Genomic DNA, 19,267 nt, shown 5'->3' on the forward strand with positions numbered 1-19,267 from the left:
GGGTGTGGGTGTGGGTGTGGGTGTGGGTGGCAGCAGGTCACTGCGGTGGATTCGCCAGCCATCACACCTGGCGGCTTACCTGGCCCACTGCCCCCTGCCAATGTCATTATGCATAATTTTGATGTGTGGCCATTGCGTAAGCGACATTGCGTGTGGAACGAAGCGACGCTTTTAAATTATGTCTAAATTGTCGGCCGGCAAACTGGGAGTTGTGGAGCTGTGGAGCTTTGGACTTGCGGGAGTCATCTCTCTCTATCGCCATCCAACAGTTGGCGCCTAATCGCCGCCAATTTGCTGACAGATTTGCATCCCACCGATGCCGTCACCTTGAACAAATGCCGCAAATTTCCGCCAAAGCGAAGACCCCAGACTGTGGCTCAGTTGTGCGGATGGAGAAGCCGCCAAGACAGGAGCGGTTGGAGTGGTAGTCCCACAAAAATTGGCCAAAAACGCACAACAACCCACTCAGATATTCCACTCCTTGCGCATGCGCAGCTGGCACCGTACTAAAAAAGGACTAAAAAGAGCAGCCTGCCGCGCGGCAAACGAGAGATGGATGTGTTCGGGCTCCGTGTGCCAGCGTTGCGGCTTTTCCTTTGGCGGCCACTTGACCTGCACTTGGAATCGAATGCACTTCGCCCACCGCCATCAAGGATGCGGACGCACTCTTTAAGAGATTAACATGCGGCGGTGGCCGCGTGAAAGCTGAATGATTAAATGTGAAGTCAAAAGGATGAACGCAGGAAATAATCTTGAACGTACTCATCAGCATCGAAGGTTAATGTTAATCTCAACAAAAATTATGTATTATACCCACCAAAAAGTATTTTAGTCGGTTTAAATTTAAACGTATTTAGGCATTGTCCAAGTTTATCAGTTGCCAAGGGGTTGTAAAAACTTAAGTGAGTCCAGGGCGGTAAAGAGATTAGGTTACCGCGTTACAGGCATAAGACATTAATATAAAATTACCTTGTAATAGGCTTTGTATCGATTTTCATCAGCCACCTCGCTCAGTAAATCCTTGAAAGCAATTTGAGACATTTTTATTCGAAGCTGTGGGCAATCTCACTTGCATAATTTGTAGGAAAACCGGATAATTACTGTACGACAAAGCTGCTGAATTGCTGTTTATTCGTTAAATCTGTACGTAAGTCGACTAGTTTCTATGGCCGATTGTTGCATTATTAGAGAACAGATTGGTCAAGTTCCTGGCTTAAAAGGTAATTGCATAAGATTTGATTAAAATATAACATTTCTGGGAAAACTTAAAGCTTTTGATAATTGTTTGTCCTGTCCGGACGAATCACCACCTTCAAGCCACCCATCTTTCGGTCACGATTTCACTTCAACATTTCACGAAAATGCACAACAAAACTGAGGGGGGTTTTGGCTGAGGGGTTTTGGGGGCTAAGACGATGACGTCCAACGTCGTTGCTCATTAAAAACTTTTAGCCAGTTCGAACTTTTCGAGCCGGGAGATAAACAACAAGCAAGGCAAGGGGAAGAGTGCAAATTATAAATGCACAAAGTATACAAAAAGGGCGCGAATTTATTTTGTTTTATGTTTTACATGAAAACTGGGGCATGATACAACATTTTGGGCCAAAGCGATTTGCTGGTGCATAAATATGGCAATTTAAATGCAGCTCGCTTTCGGTTCATGATCCAGCCAAGTAAACAACTATTAAATAAGAAAAGTGTGTGGGGGAGTGACTTTAAGCCGACATAGATTGGCCGAACGCCCCGGCGGAAAACAAGTGCATTGCGTATTTTAATCAAGGGAAAATTGTATTGAAAAATATTGTTAACAATAACAGGCAGCAGCGGTGGCAGTGGCAGCGACATCGTTGGCATTGGTGGCATCGGGGCGGCTGCATTTTTTAAATGACCCCACCGTACAGGCCAACATGTGACAGCCGTGGCGGCGACAATTAAAACTTTTTACTAGCATTCAAATTTTTCAATATAAACCGAACGTTCTCCGCGGCCATCGTGGCCGTAACTGACCGCCGCCTGGAACACAACACAACGGCAATACAACAGGGGCAATACACACGGCCAAACAAAAAGAGCCGTAATAAAAAAATCAGCTGAAATAAAAGCAGTGGCAAGCAAAAGCCGCGACATTTCCATGCTGTGTAAAAGGGAGGTGAGTCCCCGGAAAATGGAAAATGGAGACTGAGCCGGGTGGCGTGTGAGGTTCCGCAGATCGTTGAAAGCGACATTAAAAAAAACGAGAATGAGGCTTACTTCGAAAAGGCAAAGATTTAATACCCTTGTGTTTAAAAGTTGTACCTGTCAGCTTCTGATCTGGGGATTTGGGCAGGGCTGAAACCTTTAAATATATTAACTGATTACTCCAACAATCATTCAATTCAGCGCTATCAAATTTTTTTGATTTCAAAAGATAATGCTTATTAGCATGCTTATTATACTATTTTGAATAGTTATTGACAACTGAAATTTCCTTCTACATACGATAATTATATATGCAGCCGTCAAATATGCAAAGTACATGCTGTGTTAATGCCTATGCATGACAGAAAATCTGGAAAAGTCGAGAATATACTTGGAAAGCGTATAGAAGTACGTGCCTGTTGACGAGGAAAGTGCAGAAGGTCCGCCGCTGGGCATCTGCCAGTGCAATATTTGTCTATGAAAGGAAGCCGCGGCGGCTGGATGGAAGGCGGGGAGGTGGGGGTTGGGCGGTGGTGGGTGCCAATATAATTCCACATCGGGTGCATTGCAGTTGCTTAATAAAGCTTTAAAAAATGCCGAATGCCATAGCCGAACAAGCGAAATATTTAATTGATGAATGGGAGGGAATTCTTGATGCTTTAGTGCCAAATAAAAGGTGTGTGTTCTTTAATAAAAATGTAAGCCAGAGGGAATTTTGGGGTGCTGTGTTGTATGAAAATATGTTAAGACAATATATGCATACTTCTTCAAAAGTAAATTATTATTTAACCAAAACTACTCGGTATAAAACCATCAAGCAAAACCTGTTACAGTCCGAACATCTCTTTTTGTCAGCAAACAGGCAGAAATACAATGTGTCAAAAAGTTTTCCGCCAACTTTTAAGGCTTGGTAAACTTATTTAGGACTTCGCCGCATTAAAGTCCAATACATTGTGTTTTCTAATGCAAAAATAGCCATGAATTATGTAGAATTTAATCCAAAAGCTTTCCCGAAACGGATCGATGTTGCTCGCTGTGCCCGCAGTGGGGCCTTGAAGATGCACTTTTCTTTTATTTTTTGTTTTTGCCTGCAAAACAGCCCAAGCAGAAGCTACAACAAATTGTTGGCAAGTTTTCTAGCGCAGAGCCAAACACAGGAGCATAGAAAATGACACAATAAACACTGAACGCATATAAAGGACATTCGAGTTCATTTGTTCGGCGCGTTTGTGGCGGCCCATGGTTAAAAGGATGTTAAAGGGGGTGGCTGGGCAGGACGGGAGGGCGGTCAGTGGGCGTGGCGCTCTGGGTCGACTGGTGCATTGTGGAGCCTATTGTTGTTTTTGTTAAAAACAATGCCACGACGGCGGACGACGGCAACGAAAAAGGGCTGCAACAAACTTTTCGCAAACTATACAATTGCATAAAATCGTAAAAAATTTATAGGGAATACATGTGCTCCAGGGAAGAAATGGACAACAACCACAGGCGGAGCAAACAGCAATTGTTGCCATTGCAATGGAGAAGTTGAAAAACGAGAAATGCAAGCAAAAACCAAATAACCAAACAAAAAATGGTAAAAAAGGGTTTAACTACATAGGCGACTGTGTAATTGCGCCCAACAACCAAAAACAACAGTCGGGCAAATAAAATACCTGAAAATAAATACATTTGAGTCAATAAAGGGCAAAGTTGTTGAAAAGATTAAAAAGACCACTTAACTGATATCGGCTTTCATAGCCATCGAATTTGTTTAAAACAACTATAACATTAAATTAGTAACCTGAGCCGATGCGGTGAATGCCATTAGAAACATTTCCCGTTTTCGTTGTTATACCCGTTACTCGTAGAGTAAAAGGGTATACTAGATTCGTTGAAAAGTATGTAACAGGCAGAAGGAAGCGTTTCCGACCATATAAAGTATATATATTCTTGATCAGGATCAATAGCCGAGTCGATTTGGCCATGTCCGTCTGTCCGTCCGTCTGTCCGTCTGTCCGTCTGTCCGTCTGTCTGTCCGTATGAACGTCGAGATCTCAGGAACTACAAAAGCTAGAAAGTTGAGATTAAGCATACAGACTCCAGGGACATAGACGCAGCGCAAGTTTGTCGAATCATGCTGCCACGCCCACTCTAACGCCCACAAACCGCCCAAAACTGCCACGCCCACACTTTTGAAAAATGTTTTGATATTTTTTCATTTTTGTATTGGTGTTGTAAATTTCTATCGATTTGTCAAAAAAAATTTTGCCACGCCCACTCTAACGCCCACAAACCGCCCAAAGCTGCCACGCCCACACTTTTGAAAAATGTTTAGATATTTTTTCATTTTTGTATTAGTCGTCTAAATTTCTATCGATTTGCCAAAAAACTTTTTGCCACGCCCACTCTAACGCCCACAAACCTGCACTTCTACTAGCTGAGTAACGGGTATCAGATAGTCGGGGAACTCGACTATAGCGTTCTCTCTTGTTTTTAACTGTGGGTGTTTTGAAAGCTTTATGTATTGAATAAAGGTAAATAACTTAATTCTGAGGCTTACGTTTTTTAGAATTTGGCATGGCCTTTTTTCGACCAAAGTCATGGCTTTTAAAATAGCCAAAAGACACTTTTTTGTCACACTTTTTACATTTATCATTCACGGAAGCTATTGGCTTTGCATCAGTCGGAGTCCCACGTCATTCATCATTCACATGCTCATTCACCCCATATTCATAACTTTTTGCTAACTTTGGACCGATCCGCCTCCATGTTTTCGAGTCTCCCAGAAGCCTAAACACTTTATTTGTGTTGTACTGGGCTCAGGCTGAGAAAAACTGCAAATGAACTAGGCCCCGAGGGTGGTAGGAGGTTTTTTTTAGCAGACCTGCTCTTTTGGCCACACCGCATTTTCCGGCTTAGCCATGGGTCTCTTTCTTCCTTACTTATATTCCCTTTGTTTGACACCTCCTTCTTTCCTTTTTTTTTCCTTTTTTTGGCATGCAAACCGAAAATATAACGCCCGGCACGTTAAGCCAATATTTTGCGGCAGCTAAAAGTTATTCAAAGCTCTGCGGTGGCTTGGTTTTCGTTTCGTTGAAGTTTTTCACGCTTCTCGCGGCGAGTTAGCGAAATAAAAACAATTAACCCAAGCGAGTTGAATCAGGAATCAGGACAACTAGAACCACCAGAATAACTACGACCACCAGCAACACCACCAACACCCACACCTTAGCCAATTTAGACTGCTGGCGAAAAAACGGCAAAGAGTTGGTCACCCACATTGACTCGCCACAGATTTTCACGCTTTTTTTTAAACATTTCCCTGGACAGCAGCCTCTTTTTGCAGCGATGCAGCGTTTTCCTTGTTTTAGTTTCGCGGTGGGTGGCTAGTTTTCTTTCTCACTCACATCCACATAAATATCTTACCGCTGACAGGAGAGAAACAAGACCAGGGTCACAGAGTTGTACTTATGCCAAAAGGTGAAGATATGTGATGAATGCATCAGTTACGTCGCTAAGTTTAGATATTTTCAAGGTAGATCAGGGTCCAGAATGAAAACATAAATCAATATAATCATAACTGATCGGATTTCCTGCATGAAAATTCTGTTGGGTAAGAAAATAATAATTTATATAGCATTTTATATTTTGAAGGTTATAAAATAAACGTGTTCCTAAACAAACTTAATCGAATCGTTGGCTAGAAAATGGAACACTTTAATGGAATGCTTTTCGGTTTCTCCTAACAAAGCCCATATCGATTCACAGAAACATTCAGGCTTTGCCGTGCAAATTAGGGATAAATTCCAGTATGGAGCGGAGGTTGTAAAAATACATTTTAATTGAGACGTATCCGTTTTTGGAGCCAGACAGTTGCCAAAGGGCCAAAGAGCCGGCTGAAAATGGGAAAAAATTCCCACTGATTCTGTGCTGGTTGCTGGTATCAGTATCAAGTCTAATGAGCTTGCACACGGCACATGTAATTCAAATTGAGTCCACTTGTGTGCAAAATGAGCTCGAAATGCTCTGCTCATCGAGTGGAGGGGGCGGATGGATGTGGGCGTGGCTCTGGATCGGTGGTTGGATGCGACTGCCTTCATCGCTCGTTGAGCTAAATGAATAAACTTTTTCCGCTGCACACTCTTTGGGCGGTAAATAGTGTTAAAGTTCACACACATTTGATTTGTTTTTTTTCCGCTGCCGCTTTCGTTTTGCTTTTCTTTTTAATTTTTTTTGCTTTTGTATATATTTGTATTTTATTCGCTTTACGCTGCCCCCTTGAAGCGCAGACCCGCCTGCTTTATTCACAGTCACTTGACTGTTTTTTAGCATTCACAAATTTTTTGACAACATTTGTTCCTCGCAAAATAGTTTTTCCATTATGGCGTTACACACACACACACACACACACACACACCACTCACACACACATATATGTACGCTGCATGGCTTCTATAAAGTAGCCGAAACAACAAAAGTGTAAATTAGCTTTTGGCTGTTGTTGACGTTGTTGGGTTTTGGGCTCTCCGGCTGTGGAAACGGCAGCTTCTGTTCGAGGGAAAACTTTGTCATTCGGTTTTAATAAAAACACTTACACAATCACACTCGCCCTCGCAGTCGCTCAAATGCACTTGCACTCACATTCACATTCACACACATTGGCTCATGTGGCACTTCATTTGCGCCGCTGCAAGTGGGAAAAGTTCGCTTCAAGGGTTTTTGGGGTTATTTTTCGGCATCAGCTTTATTTAGATTGCAAGGAACTGGGTGATGGAGGCTGCTCCTCCTCCTGCTCCTGCTCCTCCTGCAGATCCTGCTCCTGGTGGCAGAAACCTGCTCTTGACGCGCCATCGCCATCGCCAGCACGGCCTCATTCGCCCAGCCGCAAAGTTTATTTAAAAATTAAAATTGTTTGGAGCCTTCGTGGAAGGTCCTTAAAATTGCGGTTACTATAGAATAAATTACTTGCTAAATACCTACACACAGATATGGTGTGAATAGAGAAATATGAACTAAGGCTATTCGAATAATAAGCTGAATAAACAAGAGTATTCACACTTACCAAATTCAATAAAGTACTAATATCAGAATACTTAAAGCAAGTGTTACTTTATAAATAGGAAACGTTAAACTTACTTCTTGAAATACATTTCTGATAACAATCATCGGTTTAATCTTGTAGTTAAATTATTCTCAATAAAATATATCTCAGGCGGGGATAACAATCAAAGGATACGAAAAGCAAAATACATGTTAATTTCTATATTAATTCTATTTTAATTTCTGTGCTCTATTTATTTTCGGTCATGTATGCTTTAGGGTCATGTTGGTCAATATTTACGACAAAATCCATTTGCCAACACTTCATCTCTTTATCTTGCTTACATTATTGTAAGGCTGGACAAAGCCTCAGTAGTTGATAATGCAAATAATTAGACACTGGCCAAACACATCCTTGCAGAATAGCCCAGCTTAAGAGGCAATCTATTTAAGTTGGTTACAGGCAAATGGACGGGTGAGGATACCTGCTGAGAATTGTCACCTGAGCTCAACTGGCAGGTGTCCAAATTGTTTGAAAAGTCGCCGCAACTGGGGGACATTGTGTAGTACGCGTGCCTGTATGTGTGCTTTTTGTCTAGCCTACTGCTGTTTGTATTTACAAAATGCAATCAAGATCGGATCGATTGGCATCATAGTATGAATGTATGACTGTACATATGTAGGATTTAGCACCAGCGAAATTGAAAATGTCGCGCCCCTTCGGCTGCCGCGCCCGTTTTACAACCATTTTCTACTATAGTGGTGGAAATAAAATTCCACGATTTGTTGGTGCGTAAATCTGCAACCAAAGCAGCAACGCTTAAAACAACAAAAGCGGCGTGGCAACAACAATACGGGTATGACTCTGGCCAAAAGCAGCTGTTCGTGTTCTGGCTCAAAGGATTTGTGCAGGATTTTGGCATAACGACAAAAACGAAGCGCTGCGAATAACAAAAAAACCAGCTAGCTGCAAACAAAAAACACATAAAAAATAGAAACAAGAAGGAGCAGGAGAAGGAGAAGTGGAACTTTTTGGAAATTAAATTTGGCCCGTAGATGCTGCAGCTCACTGGAGTGGCTGGCTAAGCGAATTTTCCGGCGCACACAAGTTGAGCCTGGTGGCGCCTCCCCTGCACTTAACCCCTCCCATCCCCTCCGCTTCCCTTCTCTTCCACAACGCGCGTGGCGAAATTTTGACAGAATTTCAAATTGAAAATGACAAACATTTTGGCTGGGGCAGGCGCCAAATCGGTTATCAGCATTATTTCCAATAAAATAAAAGAAATTCATTTAATAAAATTGGTTCACAAGCAAAATATATAACTATTTCTACTGTGCAATAAACAGAGAAATGTGCAACATGGGGCAATCGGAATTGAAAAGGATTTTAAACGTATTAGGGATTAACATCCCTGTTACCATCCTTGTTAATTAAGAAAAACTACATTTTTAAGAATGATCAGTTAGACTTTGTTCCCCTTTTACAATTACTTTCTTATGAATGTAAATTGTGATTTCTAAAAACAGTGAATCGAAATAGAAAATCCTTCTTAACCCAAACAATCAAGTATATGCGCTTAAGATTGTTTAAATATTGCCATTATCTAGAATCCGATTCGTTCGAAACTGGAATTGGAAATATGTATTTTTTTTGATCGGTTCGTGTGTGGAAATAAGAAATATACCCACAGTTTAGTTCACTAATCGCACACACCTGGCGAAGGACTCGCAATTCATCCTCGGCTCTCTCTTCCTGACTGGCAGACCAGTCTGTCTGTCGTCTGTCACCTTTCCGCCCAGTGGCGTCTGGGCCATTTCGATTTGGGCTCTGATGCGATCCCAGTGATAGATGTACACAATTTTGCCCATTTGCATACATACGAGCGAGTGTAGTCGAACCAAAGCGAAACGCACTGTGGGGAGTGGGAGTCTGCAGAAGATAAGTTGAAACCAGCAAAATGATTTTCATTTCAATTATTTATTGATTGATTTGCAATTTGTAACCGACCAAAATGCTGCACACCTGCACATATGTATGTGTGCACTGTACATATCAATCGACTTTCCCAGGATTGATGGCATGGGAGTTTTATGTGTGGGCGTGGCAGAAAAATTTACACACGTGCGACTGCCTGAGTAAGTGTGTATATATGGCAATTTGTGCTACTGTGTTTGCCGGAGCTGCGCGCATATTTAATTGAAAATGTTACCGCATTTATGAAATTGTCAATATGCAATACAAACACACCCCAATGCCGCACGCACACAAATATGCAGGTGTTGACGACATACATTTGACATATTTACATACAATTAGTTTGTGACATTTTTGCGCAAAAACGAAAATGTAAATTCACCCCATACACACACACACACACATAGCTGAACAACCGCAACGGAAAAAAGCTGTAACACACACACAAAATAAAAAAATGAAATCAACAAACAAATTGAAATGGTAAAGCGGCATCAGAGTAGAAACTTTTATGATTTTCTCGTCGCAACTGTGCACCAACACCAACAAGAATGCGAAGGAAAACAAATTTTTGGAAAAATGCATAAATAATATATGCATGTATTAGCATAGATCGGTAGCCATTCAATTAGCGTGTGTAATAATAATTGAATAGTTTCCCAACCTCGAATAAACTGAACATATGCGCCATGTCTGACAAAAAGTACGTAAACCTTTTAATGAGGCTTATTGTTGGCCATGTGACAAATAAAAGCTTCTAAAACCTTAACAAAACTTCGTCGGTTTTATTTTAAAAACTTAATAAATTCATTTAATATTTCATCGAAAACATTGTATGCCGAACAAATATTCCATATAATTAAAATATTATCGTATTTATCCTGCTATAACCACCACCTTTAGTTATAGCCTTAATTATTTTAATTTAATTGATTTATTAACCTCACTTAAGATTATGTCAAAAGGTCTTTTACCAGAATAAAATTCCCTTAATCTCTTATGCATTTGTCACGTTATATTTTTCCTAAAGTCAGGTTTTATTTAAGCACGAATAAAACATTTTTAATGAAGGGAAATTGACTGAAGGGAAATCTGCTAGTTCGAAATTAATTAGGTAAGCTTCTCTTGCAAAGAACTGAATTTGAAAGGGTTGCGAGGTCTATGAAGAACGACTTAATCAATGTGGGTAACATGACCAAATAATCCGAATGATATTCGCATACAAAGTTCTCGTGTTTTTGGGGTCTTCAGGATGTCACTCAGAAAATAGAGTTTATTCGTGCTTATGGCCAGAATTGTTGAAAGCACATTGCATACGAGGGTCGTTTGATAAGTCCGTGACTTTTTGAATAAAATATATTTTTTTCGTCAAAGAAGCGTTTTATTTCTCAACATAATCTCCTTTTAGCTCTATACATTTAGTCCAGCGTTTTTCCAATTTTTTTATTCCTTCCAAATAATAGGTTTTCTCAAGGCCCTCAAAATAGTCGTTTGTTTCTGTGATGACCTCTTCATTTGACCCGAATCTCTTACCGCCGAGCCATTTCTTCATGTTTGGAAACAAAAAATAGTCACAGGGGGCTAAATCTGGAGAATATGCTGGATGGGGTAGCAGTTCGTAGCCCAATTTATGAAATTTTGCCATGCTGACTACACACGTGTGCACCCGTGCATTGTCCTGATGGAACAGCACTTTTTTTTCCGCCAAATGCGGTCGTTTCTGCTTCAAATCAATATCGAATCTGTCCAAAAGCTCTGAATAATATTCGCCGGTGATCGTTTTACCCTTTTCAAGGTAATCGATGTGAATGATACCTTGTGCATCCCAAAAAACTGTGGCCATGACCTTGTTGGCCGACAGACCCACCTTGGCCTTCTTTGGTGCACGTTCACCCGGAGAAACCCACTGTCTTGATTGTTCTTTGGTCTCTGGTGTGGTGTGGTGGATCCATGTTTCGTCTACGGTAACGAAACGGCGCAAAAATTCGTTTGGATTGCGGTTGAACATCGCCAAACACTCCTTTGAAATGGTCACACGGTTGCGCTTATGGTCGTGTGTGAGCAATCGCGGCACCCATCGCGCGGAAAGCTTTTTCATGTCCAAATATTCATGTAAAATGTGATGTACCCGTTCAGTTGAGATGCCTACAGCCTCAGCTACCTCACGCACTTTCATTCTCCGATCATCCAATATCATTCCATGGATTTTGTCGACGATTTCTGGCATGACGACCTCTTTTGGGCGACCTGAACGTTCGGCATCACTTGTACTGGTACGACCACAACGGAACTCAGTAAACCATTTCTTAACCATTGAAATTGATGGTGCAGAGTCCCCATAATATTTATCAAGTCTTTCCTTGGTTTCGGTGATGGATTTTTTACGCAAAAAATAATGCTTAATTAGCACACGAAATTCACTTTTTTCCATTTTCGTTAAAATTCACGAGATCGTCTGCTTTCAATGCCTATAAAACGCAAACCAAAAAACGCAGCTTTCTCAAAATTTTACAGTCAGCTGTTAATCGATAACTGCTGACAGGAGCAGTGTTGTATTTAGAGCAGGTGCGCGGCAAATACAAAAAGTCACGGACTTATCAAACGACCCTCGTATTTAGTAGGATCCTCAAGACTTTGGACACTGACGAGGATCGTCTAAAAATTAGGGTCTTTCCAAATATACCAGAGAACTATCAACTAGCTAACTGCGCCAGAAAAGCTCCATATTGCAAATCTTCTGCAAATTCCTTGAGGCAGTTTCTCTGAGTTGCCGATCGTATTGAAATCCAGTAATTTTAAACACACCGCACTCATTGTTTTTTCTTGAATTTAAAACAAGAGAGAACGCTATAGTCGAGCTTCCCGACTATCTGATACCCGTTACTCAGCTAGTGGAAGTGCGGAGGAGAGTCTTCAACACTGACATTTTTATACCCGTTACTCGTAGAGTAAAAGGGTATACTAGATTCGTTGAAAAGTATGTAACAAGCAGAAGGAAGCGTTTCCGACCATATAAAGTATATACTATATTCTTAATCAGGATCAATAGCCGAGTCGATCTGGCCGTAGTTCCTGAGATCTCGACGTTCATACGGACGGACAGACGGAAGGACAGACAGACATGGCCAGATCGACTCGGCTATTGGTCCTAATTAAGTATAATTATACTTTATATGGTCGGAAACGCTTCTTTCAGCCTGTTACATACTTTTCAACGAATCTAGTATACCCTTTTACTCTACGAGTAACGGGTATAATTAGCATTCTTCTTATTTTATTCCACATTGGCTTAAAAGCCTTAAATTTATTTGATCTCCAAAGATTTTGTATTCTTTTTATTATTGTCACGAAAATACGTTACGTAGTCTACTAAGGCTATTTGGCTAATTCGATTTACATAATCGTTTTGGCTTTCTTAGAAATTCTTAAAAAATGTTGTAATTCTTAAAAATGTTGTAATTTCAAATAAATGTTTTGTTTTAATTGAAATAGCAAAACCACATGTGATAATTGCAAGCGTAAACTTCAATCGGCTCGTTTTACCTAATCTACAGTTTTGATAGAATTGGCTTGTTCCAGTACCAAGGGAATCCCCCCAAAAGGAATTTGTTTTGGTTTCCAACCTCTTGGCCTGCAGTACCTGTAGACTTGGGCACATGAAGGTCTTCCTGGCTACTTTCGTAGAGCTCACGAGCACAGCTGTGTATCCTTTAATTGGGTTGATTATTCGCTGTCTCAAGCTATAACACCAGAACACCACAATAACAAATCCAAAGTCCCCGCTTGTTGCCCCTTTTCTGCCTTATTCTGGCCTTATTAAATTTACAATTGCATGGATTATGTCAGAACTCTGACAGAGTTAAGCAGCTCAGCTGAGGCTCAATGTAGTCACTCCACTTCGATTTTTGCTGTCAGCCTCCTTGACTTGCGCCCCTCTGCAGGTCCTTCCATGCGATGGATGGCATGGCGAGCTATCCTAAAGAGCTTTAAATGCCAATCAGGACTTTGTCGAGATTGTCTGTGTGGGGGGAAATGTTTGTGGCGAAGGAGTGGGGCCAAAGCGCCAGAACATCTACAATCTCGACCTCGGCCAGTTGATAATTAATAAATTTCTTGCTTCGGTCTTAAGCCCAGCACTCCTTGGCAGTGTGTACTTACAAATGTATACATAAACTCGTATGTATGTATTTTGCCCGTATGTGTTTCTGGGCTTATGTGTTTTATTTTGCGGACACTTAAGTTCAAAGGGAGTTGATCGTATGATAAGGCGCTTATTCGTACATTTTCTGAACATTTTTTCCTCAATATATTAAAAATCACAATAAAAGGTCCTAGAATAACCCATAAGCTTTTATCATTGCAGCATAAAAAAAATTCCATACAAATTTCGAGGAATACAAAATATTTTTTTTTTCAGTTGAAATTGTTTTTAGTGATTCTGGAGAATATGTTTCTGAAGGCTATATATAATCGCGCAACAACGTTTCTACAATGCTTTGCAAGGAATTGGTGTCTCTCGCTTTTATATGTCTCTTTTGAGGTTGTCGCATATGGAACCACACAATTTTCCGGCGCTTGTCATTTGTCTCACGTTTCTTAATTAGCTGCAGGATAATGGTCTTCGTGCACATATCGCAGGTAAACAAAAAGAAAATTCGGTTCCACTGAGCACGAATCGCAGCGACGCGTCACCTCGAATATGCAGTGGAAATGTTTTCCCAATTAATCGCAAAATAATTGAAATATTTCATTAAAACCTGAGCGTGTCGCTGAAAGACAAAACTTTCTTCAAAAATTCGCCGCAACACTGAAGTGAAAGGGGAAATTCGAGACAGGATTATAAATCAATTTGTGGAAGCCCAACAGGAGCAACCAAAAAAGTAACGGAAGCAAAACATAATCGAAAAAAGAAAAGTGAGTGAAAAAGTTTACCCAAATAACTGACTTAAATCTGGTTTTCATTCTTCAGCCTCGCGCCGGCACTTACTTCCTATATATAGCCATATATACATATATAACCAATCCGATATGTACGAGTACATACAAAAGTCTGTCGGCTTAGGCGTTGCTGATTTGTTTGTGCTTGCCATTAGGTTTTCCCTTCTCCTGGCTATTGAATTTCATTGTGCTGTTCCCGGTGCCGTAATAAATTTAATATGGGTCATTTGTATGACATTGTATCTGCCATCCCGCTTGCTCCCCAAATCTTCAACTTCACTCCCTGCTCTTGGATTCCCTTTTTCCCTAAACCAGCTACCTTTTTCTCTTGCCACTTTTTTTGGTCATTTCCCATCGTCCATCACACTGTATATGTTTTTGCGGTGACCGTCGTAGGTCGATTAAAGTATTTGTTTCCAAAAATTGATTGCAAACTAGAATGTCATAAAAATAAATCATAAGAACCGACATATCGACCTTGCGTATAGCAACTACCGAATTTGAGCGAATTGTATATATGTACATAAGTATGTACATTTGCTTATAAAAATATGCTTATGAAAATGAAACTCTGTAATAGTAGTATAATAAAAGGAAAATATGTTTTCAAAACTTTAAAAATAATATATATTTAATTACAGTTTACAATGGTAAAGACTTCTTAAATAGCGAGTTTTTAAGCTTTTTGATAGATAGTTGGCTTAATGAACGCAAATTGGTTTTGTTGCAGCCTTTTGATTCTCATTTGATAACTTTTAGGCCGCCCCTCGCTGTGAATTTCGGCCGTGTCCTGTTTTGCCTGCGCTTCATCTTCTGTTTTTCCCATCGCTGTCGTCGGCGTTGCTGCTAATTCTGTTTTTGCTTGCGTTATTTGGCCAAAGCGCAAAAAAGGAGCGTTGGGAAAAACCAAGAGAAGGCCCAGCTACAAAAGGCGCAACAAAGCGTGAGCTGACGGAGGCGTGGCGGGCAGTGGGGAGCCCCCCCTCTACCACGCTACTGCATCCTTTTTACTTGTCTTTCTGCCAATGACATGTTGCAAATTAAAAAAGGGTATATGCCTGAACAATCTTGGTTGCGGTTGCCCTCTGTCGACACAGAAGAGTTTTCGGGGTCGAGCCCTGGCATTGCCCAAAGTCCAGAGTCCAAAGACCAGGGGCCGGTAACAGTATTTTAATGATGCCCGTTTCTTGTTTTCCACCCAGTCGTCGTGGTTTCGGCCGCACCAAATTCGAACCAAAATAAAAAGACGGAAAAGAAACAATCAACAATATACATAATTTGATGACAAACCATTTGGGTGTCATTTGAGTCTCGTCTATTTAAAGTTATGGCCGGAAAGCTCTTGAACTTTGGAAGCCGACCAGCTATGCTGACAGCTTTAAAGGGACTAAAAGGCATGGGAAATATTCCTGCGAAAACATCAACAGCAGCTTCAAACTTCTTAGTTAGCATTTCAAGCTTTTCCCTTCTTCCCAGGAATTTTCCCCCGTACTGCGTATAGTGGAGAGTGACTAGATAGACCGGCAGGAAGGTAAGTGGAATTTAATAAATGTTCCCTTTTTAACTTTACTTAACATTACTTTGAAGTTATTTCTTGGTTTACTTCGTCAACATCAAGAGCAAGAGCAGAAGCAGCACCCTAAAATGTGAGCTGGAAAATCTGTCCACAAAATTAGGGCCAAACCCATCTAAGCAGTCATTCGGTCATTGATTACCACTCATTACGGAAAGTAAATAGTGTTTGAAACTAGACGGTCAAAGTTATTTGTAAGGAAATTTATTTGAAATAAGAGTTTTTCTAGATATGAATATATCATTCGTATTTGGGATAATCTGACAATATTTTAAGAGTAAATCTATATTGTCTTTTCGGTCCCTACTCTTCAGAGTGACTTTGTCCTTCCTTTCGTGCAAGATTCTAATTGAGATGCCCTGATTTGCTTACACAAGCCCAGGAGCGTGTCAAACTGAAATGCCTGAAATGCGAAGCTAAACTTAGGCCCGTATCGAATGCAATTGAGACAACACGACAACAAAGCCTGTCGTTTCCGGAATCCGTGGGGAATTGGCTCCAGGAGCATTTGGCAGCCCTTGACCCGGGTTGCCTTCGATTATGCCATTTAGCAGTGCAAATAAATACAATTGCCGCTTCGTTGGCCGTTTGTGTCTCGATTTCAATTGAGTGGGCAAATGAGGGCGATGGGCGAAGGACTTGGAGGACTCGGCGGAGTAGGTGGAACTAAAGATAAACAGCAGACGAGCGAAAAGGAAGGATGTAACTTGGCAAGCAAGCAAGTGGGAGAGACTCAGGTCGAGCTCTTGTTATTTTTAACAGCAATTTCCAAGAAAAACAAAAAGATGACTAAGCAAGGAGCGCTCCTTTTCCAGTTGGATGTTGTTGCAGCTGAGCGAAAATATATTTGCCGCCATATTTTGAGACAATATCCTTCGCATTTGGGAAGCTCCTTACATGAAGGAAGCAACACTCATACTCAAACGAAGTCGAGTGTGCTTGTGTGTGTGTGTGTGCTGCGAAGCTACGCATTGTGCTTCCGTTTCCGCTTTGTTGAACTCCACTTGTTTACTCGATTTAAGGAAATATTACCGGCACAAACAAACAAACAAAGTGCAGCGGCAACGGCAGCGCCAGCGAAGTAGTAACAACAACATCCAGGTCTAAACCAAGCAGACAAAGCGGATATAGATCTCCGCACCGCGTCTCCCAGGTCAGTTTCCGACCACCTTCAACCTCATCCTCCCAATTCCCCACTACCACCACCCACTGCACCCACCTATATGTCTGTGTGCGTCCAACAGACAAGTCATAAGTTTTAACGGTTCGTTGCAGACAAGTAGTAAGAAATTTTTATGCTTCCAAACTTTCTGTAATAACTACAACACAAGAAAAAGTGCGCACAGCATTGCAGAAAGCCGCAAAAGCGACACCGATGCATAAATGCCCTAGAGGAGAAACAAAAAAATTAAATTTAAACAAGTGTTGCAATGAATAAATTATAAATGCATATTTAAGTGCGCGGCGTATTTACAAAATGTAAATTTTTTCAAAACAGCCTGTGAATACGGAATGTAAAAAAATTATCATGGTAATGGCAGTATATTTACATTTTGATCATCCCTTCGTATGCATTCAGATGCAATTTAGTGTTTTAATTTGATTACAGGTAGTGAAAAAATAATGAGTTCACAATTACAGGAAAATGTATCACAATATTTATGAATTATAAAGTTTGCATTTGAGGCATGTGGTCGGATTGAAAGCTAATGAAAGTATTGAAAAAAAGTTTAAATAAATATGAATTAAGAAGGTTATGTAGATGTGGTTTGGAAAATGTAAGTCTGGAAAATAGAGTAACGAAAAGGCAAACCTTGAACTGGCAGTGGTAAGGGGGCAGGGGTGCTTGTGCATATGGAAAGTGGGGACGAGGGGATTGGAGCAGTTGCCTCATAAGTTGCAGCTGAGCTGATATTTTGTACTCGAGTGGAGTTGCAGAAGGTGCAGGATGGCTGGCTGGTGTGTGGATGGGTTGTTAGCGGAACAAAGCTGCAAACAGACGGAGGCAAATTAAGTGGCAAATAAACAGAACCTTACTTGCCTTATTCCTGTGGTTGCGCTTGTGCTCACGCTTATTTTTCCGCTTGCTCGGCCCTTTGAGGCCGCATAAAAAATGCATAACGAGCTTTAAAGTGGTTCGCCATTTGAAAAAATTTAAATGATTCCTCTTATCCAGCATCGTTTATTCGCTGTCAGTCTCTCCTGCGCGTAAACATAAAAAATTCGCTTTATTGTCAATTTTAATACGTTTTTGCATTTTATGCGATTTGCTTGGAAGACGTTTTGTGGAACCGGTTGGTGTATAATCCTTTTTGCCTTCTGTCATAAAACCAAAAAAAAAAGAAAGGGGGGAAGGGAAAAGGAAGTGGCTGACTTTACGAGCTTTGGCTTTTGCCCTTTTGACATGACATTCAACAGATTTACGTGCGCTCGTGCCTAATTTAAGGATAAAGCAGCGCATCAGGATGCGCAGGATGTCAGAGTCAGAGATTTTTGTTCTTAACCTTTCTGGCATTTAATCGAATTTTATGCATAAAATAGCAATTCCTCTTTCCGCACCGCGCTTCATTGCTTTGATCCACTCAACCACTCTCATCTCATTTCATCCTTGCTTCCGCTCGGTGGCAGCCACTTAAAGGGATTAAAAACTTTTCAATATAATAATGTCATTTTAAATTGACAGTGAAATCAACTGACGAAGCTGGAACACTGAAATGTTTGTTCGCACAGCTTTCTGAGCCACCCTTTTAACGTCAGAAAGGCTTTTGCCCAATCGTTCATACGAGTGAGTATATGAGGACCTCTCTAAGCCGCTTACGCATTACGAAAACTTAACTTTTGAGCCATTTAAATCTCTGTTTCAATGGGGATCGAAGGGAAAGGGATCTTTCTGGCATCAATTACACCGACAAGCGGCGGCAGTTGGCCTAATAATGCAGAAAATGCCAAACAAAGTGTTTAACGTTGTCAATTTAACAACCTCGAGCGCTTTTTTATGGCCACCTCCCCTCCCCTGGTCCAACCTTATATCAGGGTCTGTCTCCACCCCTCACCCCTCACCCCTCACTCCTGCCTACTGGTATCTTTCTGCTTTTCCAACTGCTAACCAAAACAAAACAACAACAAAAGACAGCAACAAGCAGCAGTAAGGAGCAAAGTTAAACAACGGCCAAAAGGCACAGTGAACGAGGCCAAGCAGAGGTATTCGTCAAATCAACTTGGACCAAAAAGGACGATTAAAGAGTTAGTAAATATTTATATATGCAACCGTTCATATAAACCTGATATTATTAAATATTTAATAAATAATTTTTATTTAAATTGAAATAAAAATATTCTCAAATCTGCATTGAAAAGTATCTTTTGCTTCGTTTCACAAAATTCAAGATGGTTAAAAGCTTATTTTTTTAATTTAATAAAGGTCATGTATATCGATTAAATTTTGAAAGACACACACATTTGAATCACGCGATTTTCCGCGCAATTTGCTCCACTGTTCGACGCACACTAAAGCGATTCAGCCGCGCGAGAGTCGCAGCATAAGCCGGATGGCTGGTGGAGCCCATGGTGCGAGTGGGAGG

This window comes from Drosophila santomea, chromosome 2L, assembly GCF_016746245.2.
Source record: "Drosophila santomea strain STO CAGO 1482 chromosome 2L, Prin_Dsan_1.1, whole genome shotgun sequence".
In the NCBI taxonomy this organism is placed as follows: Eukaryota; Metazoa; Arthropoda; class Insecta; order Diptera; family Drosophilidae; genus Drosophila; species Drosophila santomea.